Raw genomic sequence first — 15,141 nt, 5'->3', positions numbered from 1 at the left:
GAGGAAACCGAAGCTCATAAAGCTTAAATAACTTAGCTACATTATAACCGGGAGGAAGTATGGCGCTGCTCTCATGTTCCTTTCCCGCCATTTACGATTTATACAACCCTGAACAAATAATTTCATTTTTCTTAGTCTTTATTTCTGTATTTGTACAGTGAAGACAATGATGGCTTATAACACCTGCCCCATTGCTTATATTATGAGGATTAAAGGAGATGATGGATGTGATGTGATTGGCACATGGGATGCTCTCAGAAAACTGGAAGCCACTATTTTTACCAAAAGTCACCCAGTTGACAAGTGGCAGGACCTGGATTTAAATGCAATGGGTCTGAGTCCCCCAAACTTGGCCTTTTCTAATAAACTCATCACAAGTTCCCTTGTTCTCTGAGTTAGAATTCTAAAGAATTAGCAGATACAATGAACACTTAGAAGGCTTCTCTCAAGTGCAATAAAATTAGTTCATTTTCCTCTTTTGATGACTGCTTTACCTTATTTCACAAATAGGTATTCACACACCCATAATCTTGAACTAGTCTTTCCTGTCTTAATCAACTATATATATGTTATATATATATATGTATATACACACAGAAATTATATATATATAGTCCCCCAGCCTCATACAAGAATAGCCAACATCTCAAAGGAGCATACTGCTGACTTTCCAACTCACAGAAATCTTCAAAAACACTTGCCTTTGAAAGAAATCATCATCCCAGGGAAAGCATTACAGGGACTCTCTTGCGAGGAGGACTAGGATTAAAACTCAAGCGTGTGGAATGAAATCCAAGGGAATAGGAAAAGCAAGAGCTTGACTTCTTCCTCCCAGCAAGCCGTGCCCGGTAATACTGCCCCTCCCCGCCCCCAGGAGGGGCGAGAGCCCAGCCTAGGGTCAAGGAGTGGTGACCAGGTTAGCAACAAGGGCAACAGAGGGAGGAGACAAAGGAACAGCAAGTGGAAACGGCTGGCTGAATGCCTGAGCATGTTTCTTTGCTGAAAGAGAATGGCCCGACAACTGGCTCAAACTGGGAGAGAGGAGGGTGGATGGGAAGAGGACAGCTAATGGATGGGGTGGCCCAGCAGGGGTCAGAGGTCATGAGGGCAGTCAGTGAACTAATTGGCCACTCTGCATATTCACTTTCTGCTTCTAGCCTACAGCTGAGCCTTGAGAGAAAGCCCTGGGGTTGAAGGGGCTTTATTTATCCCCCAAGATTTGAAGCTGACTGGTGAAAGGCAACTGAAACTGAAAAGTGAGATCAGGACCCTCTTTTTTTTTTCTCCAGGATCAGTTGACCAGGAACAGCCTTCTGCAAAGGAAAATGCTAGACTCCACTTCATTTGATCACTCATTCATTCATTCGTGTATCCCTTCCTCCTAATCTCCATATGTCAACTAGAGGCCCTAGGACACATTCCGGATGGGAAAGGATTGTAGACACCTATAGCTTAGAACACAGATTATCAGAGTGAGGCCTGGCTTTAGGGGCCATCTGATACCCCTCTCGTGTTTCATACTTAAGGAAATGGGGAGAGCAGTTTGCTCAGGCTCACAGAGAGGTAGCAGAAGGGGGAGCAGAGCCCCAGCCTTCTCACTCTATTCAGACATTTTTCTATCACACTCTTCTCAGAAACATGTTAACTTTGAAAACTTGTACGGACAGGTAGGGCTAACAGCTCAGCCTCTGGCCAGACAGCCTGGGCTGGAATGCTAGCAACCAGTGCTGGGGCCTTCAAATAGTTACTTAACCTTTCAAAGCGTCAATCTGCTCATCTGTAGAAAAACAAGGATTGTTATGCGGATTAAATGAGGCAAATGCATGTAAAGAGAGCATGTGCTTCAGTTAAATGTTAACTATTACTATTACCACTGCTATGACTTCAGAGCCAGGGATAGACTGGCTTACGATAATAAGCATGTAGCACAATGCACACCAAGCCTGTCTTCCCATGGGCAACCCGTTCCAACATGAAAATCCTCATTCCCCCTCAGTTAAGAGACCTCGTGAGGACCGGAGGGAAACAGGGGAGTCCTGTCTGAACTTTCTGCAGACAGAGCTGTCCAAATTTGGAACCAGCTGACTTGCGATGAGTCAATACATGCAAAGGGCCGAGAACAGCGCCAGGCACACAGAAAGCACTCACTCAAGTTCGCTAGTTGTTACTGGTAATGTTATCGGGGATGTGGGAGCTCTTTGTCATCGCAGATTCAAGCGTAAGACTGGTTTACCCTTGGTCAGGCATGTTGTCAGGGAGCTTCACAGATGGGAAGGAGGGCTGACCAAGATGAGGTCTGAGCTTTGTGAATTTTCTTTGTAGCTTTTTTGCCTACCTCTTCCCAGGATTCTGAAGCAGACCATCACTCTGGTACCATTACGTGTGGATTCCGGAGCAGGTAAAAAGATGAAAATATAAGAGATGCGGACCATCTATAAACATGGGCTCTCCAATCCCACCTGGGACTTTACATTAGGAACATGTGGGGTCACTGAGTTGAGACCATGAGCTTCAACCCAAAATTTATTTATTTTTTTCCTTTTTTTAAAATTTAAATTCAGTTAATTAACATATAATGTATTATTGGTTTCAGAGGTAGGGGTCAGTGATTCATCAGTCTTATATAATACCCAGTGCTCATTACATCACGTGCCCTCCTTAATGTCCAGCACCCAGATACCCCATCCCCCCACTCCACCCCACCCCCCACCCCTCCAGCAACCCTCAGTTTTTCCTGTGATTAAGAGTCTCTTATGGTTTATCTCCCTCTCTGGTTTTGTCTTATTTTTCCCTCCCTTCCCCTACAATCCTCTGTTTTGTTTCTTAAATTCCACATATAAGTGAGATCATATGATAATTGTCTTTCTCTGATTGACTTATTTCGCTTAGCATAATACCCTCTAGTTCCATCCATGTCGTTGCAAATGGCAAACTTTCATTTTTTGATGGCTGAGTAGTATTCCATTGGTTCAACTCCAAATTTAACTTTGAAGCTCCCTTTTGTCACCTGTTTTTTTCCACTTCATTCATTCATTCATCCAGCACTGAAGTATAATTTATAGACAATAAAATGACAGATCTTAAGTATTCAGCTCAGTGAGTTTTGATAATTACATACACTCATGTAACTTCCACTCAGAGCAACGTTTAGAACAGTTCTATCACCCTCTTTGTCCTTTCCAGTCAATCCCTTAATCCTTCTCTTTTCTCTAGGCAATTCTGGACTTCTATCACCCTAGATTCATTTTGCCAGTTGTTGGATTCCACACATTTTTGTATCTGGCTCCTTTTCTTAAACATATTTTTGATATTTATTCACATTGTTCATGTATTAGTTGTTCATTCCTTTTTATTGAAATATACTCCATTGTATGAATATACCACAACTTATCTATTTTCCTAGGATAGACATTTAGTTTATTTCCAGTTTTTGGCGGCTTTGATTATTCTTATATATTTTCCTGAGCCTCATTGCATTTATATTTTAATTATGAAATAGATACAGTACAGTTCAGAGAATATTACAGGTACTCATGTTAAATACCCATATTTAATAAAAGTTAACATTTTGCCATATCCAGTTCATTTTTTGAAGAAAGTCTATAGATTTAGTTGAAACCCACTCTGTATCCCTTCCCATTCCTATTCTCCTCTCATACTTCAGCAGTATCCACTTTTCTGAAGTTGGTTTGAATTCATTCTATGGTTTTATGTATTTAAGAAGATGTCTGTATGGATGGATCTGTTTTCATCCAATATGGTGGACACTTGGTGGGCCCTTTCCATCCAGAAGGCCATGTCTTACTTCTGGGAAATTTTTCTTGGATTATTTATCTGAGAATGTCCTCTCTTATGTTTTCTCTGCTTTCTCTGGAATTCCTATAATTCAGATGTTGGACCTACTGCATTGGTCTTATTTTATTTTCTCTCCTATGTTTTTTTTTTCTTTCTCTTTGTCTTTTATTCATCTTTCTGGTTATTTTCTCAGCTTTATCTTCCAATCCATTTATTAAGTTTTCCATTGAAGTTATCATCTATATTTTTAATTTCTTTTTTTATTTTAAATTTCTAACATTTTTTAAATTCCCTGAATGTTCATTTGAAAGTTTCCTGCATCTTGTTTTATGGATGTAGTAATATCTACTCTTACCTCTCTAAGAATAATAATTATAATCTTTTTATTATTTGTTTAGATTTTTTTTGTTTATTTGTTTTTAGTTTTCTTTTCCTGCTTAGAATCTGTTTTCTCCAGGTTGCTTTTTCCTGTTTGTTGGTTTTGGTCTCTATTGTTCATGTTAGAGGCCTTCTTCAGGAGTCTGGTGATCCCTGGATGCTCACTAATATTTAAACATGGGGCACTAAAAAATTGAAAGCTCTGAGTTTGAGATTATGGTGCTCACTTACCTGGCTGGGCCATGTCCTTGGGGGAACCCCTGATGTCAGAAGTGTTAAGCATTTCCCCTTGGACTAGTCAGAATCCTTACAGAAGCATTTCCCAATCTCCTTCCTGGAGGGTATAGGCTCCCTCACTTCATCAGCATTTAATATATAAACATTCACTTAATCCTCTTGTTCTCTGTATAATAAACTGCCCTCACATTTGTCTGCTTTTTTCTTTTTCTACAGACTCTTTGTTTTATTCTCTTCAAAGTTCTGACTGCATGAAGCAAGAAAGGAAATCTGGGAACCTGTTGGCTTTTTAAAGATTTCCATCCAATCTTGATTATTTTTCACTCCATCTTCATCCTCATTGCCTGAGGTATCTGGTAGACCAACATGGGTTACTTCCCAACTTTCTCCACTTCTAGATTGAGATTCAGCTTTCTTTAGTTTTCTGAGTCAGTTATCTCTCATTTGTTTGCTTTCTAGCTTCCAAAATTTTATTGCTATAGTCTCTCCTCCCATTCTCTTTATCATTGTGAGTTTATGCCTTTTATAAAAAGAATCTGCTGTCATCTTAGTGAGGTTTTTGGAAGAAATGACAGTATGCTCAATCTGCCATATTTACCTGGAAGTCATTCTTATTGTGATTTTAAGTTGCATTTCTCAAAATACTGGTGAGGTCAAGTATCTTTGCATATGTTTTTTTGTCCACTGGGTTTCCTTTTCTGTGACTTGCTTGTTCATATTCTTTGCATATTTTTTCTCTTAGGTTTAGGGTCCTTTTTAAAATATTGACTTGTGGGGTGCCTGGGTGGCTCAGTTGTTAAGCGTCTGCCTTTGGCTCAGGTCATGATCCCAGGGTCCTGGGATCGAGCCCCGCACTGGGCTCCCTGCTCTACCAGAGCCTGCTTCTCCCCTGCAGGGGGGAGTGGGAGAGGGAGAAGCAGGCTCCCCACTGAGCAGGGAGCCCGCCTGAGCCTCCCAGGCACCCCCGATTTGTTAGAATTTCTTATATAATTTGTAACTTAGCCTTTGTTAGTAGTATTCATTGTAAAGATTTTCTCCCACTTTGGAGCTTGACTTTTCATTTTGTAGTGTGTTTTTCTATTTCAATAAAATTAATATAGGGTGCCTGGGTGGCTCAGTTTGTTAAGCGTCTGCCTTTGGCTCAGGTCATGATCTCAGGGTCCCAGGATCGAGCCCCCTGTTGGGCTCCCTGCTCAGTGGGGAGTCTGCTTCTCCCTCTTCCTCTGCCCCTCCCCCTGCCCATGTGCGCTTGTGCTCTCTGTCTCTAATAAATAAATAAAATCTTTTAAATATATATATACAATTAACATATTAAGCACATTTAATATATTAAATCTCCATTTTAACACAGTCAAATTTATTCTTTATAGTATCGTGCTTTTTGGGTCTTACCTAAGAAATCCTGCCCTACTCCAAGGCCACAAAACTATTCTCTGATATTTTCTTCTAAGAGTTTTAAAATTTTGCTTTTTCACATCAAAGCCTTTAAGTTGCTCTTTATATACAGTGTAAGATAGGAAGTTAATTTTATTTTTCCATATTGGTAATCAATTTTTCTAGCACCACTTATTGATTGCCCATCATTTTCCCAGTGATCTGTGATGCTATTGCTGTAGTATACCAAATTCTTAAATGCGTGGGTCTATTTCTGAGCTTCCTATTCCATTTCATTGGAGTTACTTTACTCTCTGTGTGTCAGAATCACACTATTTTAATTACTATAGCCTTATTAAAAATTTTCACTTGTGGTAAAGCAAATACCTCCTTCTCCTTCTTCAAAATTGTCTTTACTATTCTTGGCTCTTTTCTATCATATTTTAAGATTAGCTTGAACGTTTCTTGTACACAGATATGGCTAAGTTGAGACTGTTACTAGAACTATATTGAATTTATAGAGTAATTTGGGATTTAAAAAATAATATTGGGTATTCCATCCATGAACATGGTATATTACTGTATTTATTTAGACCTTCTGACTGTCAATAAAGTTTTATAATTTCTCCACTTGAATCAACACTTCTTTTATTAGATCCATTGCTAATACCTATTAGTTTTTGTGGATATGGTGACAGGAACTCTTAAAGATTACACTTTCTAATTAGTTTTTCCAGGTATATAAGAATGCTTTGGATTTTTTGAAATGTTGAGTCTGAATTCAAGAACCTTGCACAATTCTTGTAATCATTACAAGAATCGGTCTATAAATTCTCTTGGATTCTTTACGAAGACAATCATATTGTCAACAAATAGCAACAATTTTATTTTTTCCTTTCTAATCATTACACCTTTTATTTCTTTTCTTGCCTTATGGCATTGCCTGGGATAGCCAGTAAAATATGGATGAAAGTGGTGAAAGGTGATAGCTGTTAGTTAGAGGAACATGTCACCTTAACTATGATATGTCACTAGAGCTACTGGCTCTGGAGCTATGCTGTGTCTGATAGCTCTGTACCAGCAAAATGTATATGTCTTTGGTATCTGAGAATAGGCATTTTTATTGTCATTTAATAGATGAAGAAACAGAAACTCAAAGAGGTCAATAACTTACTTAAGACCACATAGATAATAAGTGGAAGATTCAAACCAGAATCTTCTGTTTCACAGTCAAATGCTATTTCCATGATTCCAAACTTCCTTCTAGCTAGCTGTCTGTGCTAATGTGTCACCTTTCTCAGACAACATATTGCATTTTAAAAGAGATATTTCAGAACAAACAATGGTTTTACCCAGTTAGATGACTCTAATAGTGGGAGTGGTAGGCAGATATTGTTTTGCTTAAACAGAAGACTTGTCCTACTTATAACTTCAAAACAAACAAACAAACAAACAAACAAAAACAAACTCACAGACTCTTAAGAGTTGAATGGCTTCTTATCTTTTCCAAGCTCTTATTTAATGTAGTTATCCCTATACCACATCCCTGAGAGATCATCCTCCAGCCTTTACCTACTGCTAGGGTAGGTTCACTTCATTGACAAAACAGTTGAACAATTGTCATGTGGATCCACAATCTGCCCACAATCTGGCCCAGAGAGCAATGCATTTTCTCCTCTACATTCAAGTATTTGTTCTCCTTAGCTCTTCCCTGTGAGACTACTCATCTCTAGGATGTTCACTATTGTCTACATGAGATAATTTCCAGACTTTTCACCATTCTGATTATTCTCCTCTCAATGCCTTCCAGTTGGTTAAATGTCCCTCTTGAAATGTGATGCCCAGACTTTAAGGTGGGGTCTGATTGCAAATAAGTGGGGCTCTTGTGTCACATGACCCAGACACAGCACTCTAGATTTTTGTCTTCTCAGCAACTATGGCACATTGCTGACTTAAGTCCAGGGTTAACTCTTTGGCTTTTTTTCCCATTCCACCCCCTGTACCCTTTACTGCAGCACTTTGGAGCTCTCTAGGTCAGGGTGAGGTCTGTAGGGAGGCAACTAGGACAGAAATCTACTCTGTGACAGGGACAAAAGGGGAAGCATCGGGGCGCCTGGGTGGCTCAGTTGGTTGAGTGACTGCCTTCGGCTCAGGTCATGATCCTGGAGTCCCGGGATCGAGTCCCTCATCGGGCTCCCTGCTCGGCGGGGAGTCTGCTTCTCCCTCTGACCCTCCTCCCTCTCATGCTCTCTGTCTCTCATTCTCTCTGTCTCAAATAAATAGGTAAAATCTTTAAAAAAAAAAAAGGGGGGGGAAGCATCTGCAGCTTGGAGGCTGCCAACAGGTTACCACGAAACACCTGATTAGTCAGGGGTAGGTGAAGTCATTTAGGGCTGCTGTCCTGGAACAGGATAAAACTCAAATTTCAGAGCATCGGTACTTTGAGATTTTTGCTATAGAGTTTAAATTTCTTACATGAAACCAGAAATCTCATGATTTTTAAAACCTTCTTAAGAGATGATAGAAGAGCCCCAGGAAGGGAAGAGACAGCAGGAATCAGAGTTCTCTGCTCAGCTTTATACCGTCTGGTTTAGTGGGGTTACCATCATCCATCCTTCTATCTGACTAACACAAATGAATTTCAGGACATGCCTTTGAGATGGAAATTCTAGCTGCCCAAATCTCCCTTGCTCCTGTCCTGTTCACAAACCCATACTTACAAATCAATAAGCCCTCCCCTACCCCAACCCATGTTCCTCGTTTCCACCAAATATTTGGAATATTGCCTGGACAGTATTTACAAGGACAGCATCGTGTGACTCCAGTGTTGACAATACAATAATAAAAATAGCAACCATGAGATGGCACTTAGTACGTGCCATCCATTTTCTAAGTACTTGATATATATATTAACTCATTTTGTCTCGACAACAGTCCTTTGCAGTAGAAACTACTATTATCATTGTTTTACAGGTGAGGAAACTGAGGCACCAAGATTAAGTGCCTGCCCCAGGTCATGCAGCTGAAAGTGGTGTGGACTCCAGCAGCCCCGTTGTGGTGTCTGGGCTCTAAACCACCGTGGGTGCTGCGTCTCTAAACTGGGAAGGGAGCTACCTCGGATGCCCCATGCGTGGGACCTGCAGCCCCAGACCTGGGTTCCTGCCCCAATTGGTTCCTTCACCAAATAATTTCCTCTGGTTATAATCACCAGCAACATCCCTTTCTGAGTGTAGAATCTTCCAGTAGGCTTCAGCCCCTTTACAGATGAAGAAATGTAAGATCTGAGTGTTAAATCATGCCCTCAGGGTCATGCAGGGAATAAGTGACAGAATTAGGATGTGAACCCAGCTCTGGGTGACTCTAGTGTCCCCACACCTTCCCTTACACTACAGTGCATCTACTGTGGGGCCATCTATTCAGAAAGAGCCTAGACACTCTCAGTATCATCTTCTGTGGGGGATGGAGAATGTGGGGGAAGGGGCATTCTTCAGGGAAAAAATCATCATAGTCATCACTATTACCGTCTTGTTAAAGGTCTAACTGTGTGCTGGATGCTACAATCTGGGAAGACTTTTCACGCCTCTTTGAGGATCCCTGAATATATGAGTGTTTCATCATTGACCTGGCAGAAGTAAGTTGAAGGGTAAGGAAGGCCCCCATAAGTCCTAAGATAGGTTTCTCCATTTCTTGAGCTGATTGGCTGGATTAATTTATTGCTTTTTCATATACCATTCTCTGCTCTGGCATTCAGATCAAGCATAAACATTTGTTTTCAGAATGTGAGTCAAGGGCATGATTCCTAGAGAACCATAGGCTGGTGTCTGGGATCACTGGGCTACGCACATTCCCGTGCACACGTATGCGTATGGACACACGTATACCTGGCATGGACAAGCACACACACTATACCACCACATTCGTGGTGAGCAGTTCCTGGAGTAGCTAGCGCATGGGGTCGTGGTCTCCGTTCCCCAGTACGTTTGTGTGGCCGGTTACACCGTCCCGTGGCGGGGTGGAGCCTGCCCTCTCTGACTGAGTCCTGGCTGGGGCAGTCCTTCCAGAGGTGTATCCAGGGGCCTATCAGGCCTTCTCAGCACATCCCCTGGTCTGGCACTGGCAGGGCAGGCCGGCAGGAATGCCCACTTCTCAGCCCCCGCGGCAGGGTCCTGTGCTCTCGGCTGCCCCCCACCGGCCAGCAGTCCTCTTGCAACGATGGAGGGACGCTTTCTTAGGTCAAAAGCGAAAGCACTGCTGCTGCCCTGTGGCCCGGCAAACAAGCCGCCGGCTTTGAAGTGCCAGGGGGTGTGCTCAGGCCGGAGTGGGGAGTATGAAGGGGGGGCCCGCAAGCCTCCCCCGAGCCTGGCTGTGTTTGTTAACTCCACCCGCCCGCCCAGGTCGGCTGTATTTGACGTCTCAGGGGAAGCGGGAGGAGGGAGGCATGCTCCGGGGGTCCTCAGAGGGCTATGTTCAAGGCTTGCTGAGCCTGCGGTCCTACTTAGGAGCTGAATGCAGACTAGGGGCCGAGGCCAGAGGAGGCCTGCCACGGAAGCCCCCTCCCTTCGAGGTGGTCTACGGGGGGTGGTCCAGGGCAAACCGCCCAGTGTTCTGCTTCCCTTGGGCCATGTTTTTACTCAGGTGGCATCAGGTAAGAATGAATGGCAGGGGAAGACTGGAGGGAGAAAGAGGCATCTAAAGGCAGCACTGGCGCTTTTAGTGGCCAGGGCCCCGCCGTTGCCACTTACGGAGTCTCCTTCTCCCCTTCTCCCCTCCACCACCAAGCAGCCCAGGGGGGCCCCCCCCCCCTTTGCCCCCCCCCCCCCCCCCCCCCCCCCCCCCCCCCCCGGCCCCCCGACATGTGCTATGGGACCTTGCCCACCTGACCCCTCCCCAAGGCAATAAAATGCACTGGGTGAGGCCCTCGGGGGTGGGGGGGAACATTTTGCAGAGTAGAAGCCTGGGTAAGACAGTGCTCCCCCTGGGCTGGCTCTCTGGGCTTGCCTCAGGATTTCACTGCCTTCCAAAGCAGGTTTAAGGCCTTTCAGGCATGGGCCACAGGGAATGAGACAAGAGACCAAGCATTATTATTCAACCAGTTCCATATCCCATATGACATTCGCCATGAACAGCTTCCCCCTCCCCCTGCCTCTCTCCTCACTCCTGTTCTCCCTCCCTTCTGAACTCCTCTATCTGCTCCACCCAAATGTGCACACTTCTGCCAGATTCTCCCCTCCCCACAGTGCCCCTCTCCAGTCTGTCCCTGCCTACCTGCCCCCCTGTCCTCCCCCCAATGTCGCGACTGAGAAAGAGCCTGTTGACAATAAGACCTGGAAATCTGGAGTTATAAATCCTTCTAGCACAGCCGTCCTATCTCCATGCTGAAGCTTGTGGCGCCACAGGAAGGCTCACCTGCTTGTGACCCATCCCCTTCCTCCCCCGAGTTCTCTGCTCCTCCCCTGCAAACAGGGGACAATGGGCAGATGGGAGGTACCTGTCTCAACAGGTGTTAGCCTGGCCTCACTTTCCTACAGGGTGATGGGGAGGTCACCCTCTGGCCCGCCCACTCTGGGCATTCCTGTGATTGTGGAAGGCCCCCTTCGACGCCATCCTCCTTTTGGTTCCCCCCTGATTTCAGCTGTGGGAGGCCAAGCCCACTTCAATGGCTTTAGAAGTTTCCACGTCAGCCACCGGGTCCACTGGCCAGAGAGCAGGCGGCGCTTGTACTCTCCGGGAGGGGAGCTTTCCCTGCTAAACCACAAGCCCCTTGAGGGAAGAGACTGTTTCTTGTCACTGAATCCCTATGCCCAACAGACTGCGCAGAACACAATTACTGGGTAAACGACTCATAACTATCTGGTAAATTGCTGTCATGCTCATCACCAGGATATTTATTGAGGGCATCTCAGGTGCAGAGACCCCACTAAGCAGTAAGGGGGCACAAAGGTTAATTAGACATCATTCCCACTTTCGGGGGCTTACACCAGAATCAGGGAGACCCAGAGGAGCTTCACTTGCCACGCGGTCAGAGGAGGGAGCGAGGGAGCTGGAGCTGGGGGCCCCGGGGAATCTGCTTTGGTAGCCAAAGTTTGACGAAGAGTAAACTAACAGCAGATAACCCCAGACCCAGATCCTGGTCACTGGGGATCTCTGCATATTCAGAGCAGGGCTGTTAACTCACTGGCTATCTGCCTGTCTAGCTTTTTCCTATGTCATGTCAGTGTCCTCGTCTCAAAAATGTGAATAAAAGTAAAAAAGTAGTGTCTCTGTTTGGAACGAATTTCTTAAGCCCTTAGCCTGGGCGCAGAGGAAGTAAAACTTGCCCCCACCGTGCTGTGAGCTGTATCCATGCTGTTTGGTTTGGGCTCCCCGTCAGGAGGAAGGAAGGAGGAGGTGCAGGTGTCTGTCTGGAGTTCAGCTCATCCTAACTCACCTTGATGGAGTGGCTCATTGGAGCTGAGAGCCGTGCTGGCCACCAGAAAGAGAGCAAATGATAATGGGAATGTAACCCCTCTTCTCGGACAGGGGACTTATGTCTCTGAGAACCTGGGAGAAGGACAGCAAGCTGATCTCATGGAATCCGAGGGTCAGCCCAGATGGTGGGAGAGACTATTGCTGTCCCAATGCCACTGTCCCATCAAGGGCACTTTCTCTGCATGGAGTGGGGGTCTAGCATTATGCACGGGTGGTGGGGGTGTTGTCAATGGGTGGCATTTTCTGCACGGCTCTTTTAGGCCAGTGTTGCTACTGAAGTACCATTCATGGCAGAGAAGAGCAAAGTCACGCTTCTGAAGGGACCTGGGGTTTTAGATCACAGCAAACAGGAGCTTTCTTTGAAGCCCCATATTTTAGCTCAAAAATGTGTGCAAATTTGGTATCATGATCATGCATTTGCTCTTGTATAAAAAATGCAGTTAAAATTACTTATTTCTGAATAAAATTGATGCCCTGGGAAGATAAGCTATTTTTCCTGTGGCCTCTTGTACTCCCTATGGCTCACTGCCCTACGCCCGTTTGAGAAGCATCCCTTTTAGGACATCAGACCCATACACAGCACCACATTCAGCGGTACCATCCTGAAGTGGGTCCTAACATGCTTGCATGGCCATGCCCTTGATACCAAAACATTCCTCTGAGTCTGTCCTATGTTGACCTGGCCACACACTCCTCCGGCTTGACCCACAGGATCATCCCTTCCCCTCTGGGCTTATCCTGGTTCCTCTAGCAGGATTTGGAGGTCAGGTGGCCTGTAACGCTGCTCCCCAAATGTCCAGAGACAGTGGCCCTAAACCTTTTTGCAGTCTCCTTCACAGGGAACGGGCAGGGCAGGCAACAGGCGCGTGAGAGCCTGAGCGGCTTGAAAACAACTCCTAAAGTGGATACTGAAGGAACTAACTACCTAAAGGCCTAGGAATTGTCCTTGTGGCTGCCGGGGCGGGCTTTAGCACCGAACCCCACCTTGCTTTCCCTGACATAATTGTTCCATCTGTACAAGGGAACTAGGAATCAAGGCTGCTGCTTATCTGATGAGGCAGAAGCTAGGTGGCCAGAAGTCCACTGTAGGTTTGCTATGGATTCAGGGTATCAGTGGTTTTCAGATTTAAAAAAAAAAAAAAAAAAAGCAACCCATTGAATTATTCATTCATGCATTCACACATGTGTTTATTCATTCCTATGAGGTACTGGAGATAGAATGGTGACCAAGAGGGACATGGTCTGGGCCCCTTTAGAACTTGCAAATGGGAAGCCCTCAAGTGCCACCTTCCCCCCTCTTCCCCGGCACCGCCTGCAGAGGGGGCATCCATTTCCCACTTGGCAACATGGCCGCCCTCAGACCTCTGGGGAAGCCCAAGAAGTTCATCCGGCACCAGTCAGACCGATATGTCAAAATTAAGCACAACTGGTAGAAACCCAGAGGCACTGACAACAGGGTGCACAGAAGATTCAAGGGCTAGATCTTGATGCCCAACATTGGTTACGGGAGCAACAGGAAAACAAAGCACATGCTTCCCAGTGTCTTCTGAAGTTCCTAGTCCACAATGTCAAGTGCAACAAATCTTACTGTGCAGAGATTGCTCACAACGTCTCCTCCAAGAACTGCAAAGCCACCATGGAAAGAGCAGCCCAGCTGGCCATCAGAGTCACCAAGCCCAATGCCAGGCTGCACAGCCCAGAAAATGAACAGATAGACAGCTTATGTGCACGTCGTATTTATGTTAATAAAACCATAAAACTACAAAAGAAGAACTTACAAATGGCAGACAGAATTAAACAAATAATCTCCAAGGAAGTGAAAAAACCTCAGACAGGGCCGGCCCAGGGCCTTCTGCCACCCCAGCTGCCCTGGAATGTTCTGCCCAGAAGTGTAAGTACATAAAGAGCAGGTTCTGGACTAAGTCAGAGGTAATGGTGGATTTACCATCTGCAACTTCTTGTTTGAAGGTCAAAAACATAAAACAAGATTCCCCTCCAAGTCTGCCCGCCTGCCCAACTGTGCCAGGACAACGCACCAAACCCTGCATGTGCGAACACGCTTGAGGGTGAGGAAGTTCAGAGTCTCACTGGATCCTCAGTTTGGAGCTGTGACACAAAGTGGCCCCATTTCACAGATACACAACCTGAGGCCTCAGAGAAGTAAAGCAGCCCCTTGACACTCACTTGATGAGACCGAGATGGTCACCAAGGGGGTGGGAAGGAGTAGGGCTGAGGGTGTGACTCTTGGTTCTAATGAGCAGTGCTGGGTTGGAGGCCTCCAGCAACTTGCCAGACAGACCCCCATGGTTCTGGAGACGCTGGCCCCTGCCTCTTATCTTTCTTCCCCATGATGTGTGTAGATCTAATGGCTCTCGTGCAGAAAAACTCTGGACTCCAAACCTCAGCTCTGAGCTGGTGGGACAATGGACACATGGGCTTTGGAATGTATGCAAACAACCCAGAGCCCTGTCCCCCTCCTCCCCAAAGACTGACCAATGACCCCGACGCCCGTGCCTGGATTGTTCCTAAGAAACCTAGTGTGGCTTTGGCCACTGCCTGACAAAAGATCGTCACACTTTTCTACCCTTCACTTTTGGAGTATCTTCATCTGAACCTGCGCTTCAACCACATTTGGACTAAGTTTGGGCGTAGAGCTAATCCTGTTTAGAGTCACCTTCCTATGACATTGAGGCCTCCAGGAGAGTCACTGAAAAGTCTGTGAGGTCTGCTAATTCCACCGAGAGTGAGGAATGTGTTTATTCTTCCATGGGGCAAAGATCCCCCACTCGAACTGACGCTGCCACATTGTGTAACCAGGAACATGGGCTGTTGCTGATGTAAACACATGGCCAGGGGCAGACCTGCCAGGAGCTCTGTCTCCTTTTCCCA

Source organism: Mirounga leonina, unplaced genomic scaffold, assembly GCF_011800145.1.
Source record: "Mirounga leonina isolate KUSES-001 unplaced genomic scaffold, KU_Mleo_1.0 Mir_200, whole genome shotgun sequence".
In the NCBI taxonomy this organism is placed as follows: Eukaryota; Metazoa; Chordata; class Mammalia; order Carnivora; family Phocidae; genus Mirounga; species Mirounga leonina.
The sequence above is the reverse complement of the archived record's forward strand: the minus strand, read 5'-3'. Positions refer to the sequence as shown.